Raw genomic sequence first — 1222 nt, forward strand, 5'->3', positions numbered from 1 at the left:
AGATAAACAGATCGGACAGAGTCCCTGTCTCACATGGGGCTCACAGCTTAAGTAGGAGGGAGATGAAGTTTGTAATTCTCATTTTATAGATGGGCAAACTGAGGCACAGATAAATTAAGTAACTTGCCCGAGATCACCCAGCAGATAAATGGTGGAGCCAGGATTAGAACCCAGGCCTTCTGATTCCCAGGCCTGTGCTCTGTCCATTTAGCTTGGTCTTCAATCTTACACTTTTATGAGTGTGATATGCCCTGGTCAGTGGCTCAATCTGATCTATTTTTTGAAAAGACAAATGAAACAACCATTAAAAGTTTCCGCTTTTTCACAGTCATCTGTTACCAAATTTCCCTTTCTGTCTCCTGGGCAGGAGGCAAGTGGGTGGGAGGTGGGGTTTGGGGAACATTTTCCTTGGTCGTCCTCTTTTGCTTAATATAATTGAAGACTGTTGTGTTACCTTTTATGTCTCGTGCTAGTTTGCATTTCCTTTCCAGCCTTCACTTTTCTAATCTTGTCTCTACTGCGTGCAGTTCTGGGTGCTGCATCTTAGGAAGGATATAAAGGAGGTGGAGAAGGCACAGAGAAGAGCAGGCAACAAAATCAGGGGGATGGAACGTCTTCTATATGAGGTTAGACCGGAAAGATGAAGACTGAGAAAAGCCATGATTGGGGTCCACAAAATCATGATGGATGCCCACTTGAGATTCACCACATCCCACATCAGTAGCAAGACCATGCCTATCGAAGCTTGTAATTCACTGGTTCAGAACCAAAGGAAACAAACACTTCTTCATATAGCAGGTGGGGAGCTCCTGGATTTTGTTACCGCTAAGACTGAAAATATCAGCAAGTTTAAGAGAGAAATGGGACTCGCAGTCTAAGTAGCAGGGAGAACGGGAATTGAATCCCTGTTTTACAGATGAGGAAACTGAAGTGTAGAGAGGTCAAGTGACTTGTCCAAGGTCACACAGCACGCAAGTGGCAGAGGCAGGATTAGAACCCAGATCCTCTGGCTCCCAGGCCTGAGATCTTTCCTATAGAGCAGCAGTCATCACACTACTCCTTCAAGCAATGCAGAACACAGAATAATAGGCTGAAAGGACCTTTGGTCTGACTCAGTAATGTGAGTATTCTTACATTAACCCGCTTTTTCTTTGCGTTCTTCTTGAGTGTTTTAACCTAATTTCTGCCATTTTGTCTTCCCACTTGAATTTTAGATCCCTCA

This window comes from Tachyglossus aculeatus, chromosome X4 (assembly GCF_015852505.1).
Source record: "Tachyglossus aculeatus isolate mTacAcu1 chromosome X4, mTacAcu1.pri, whole genome shotgun sequence".
In the NCBI taxonomy this organism is placed as follows: domain Eukaryota; kingdom Metazoa; phylum Chordata; class Mammalia; order Monotremata; family Tachyglossidae; genus Tachyglossus; species Tachyglossus aculeatus.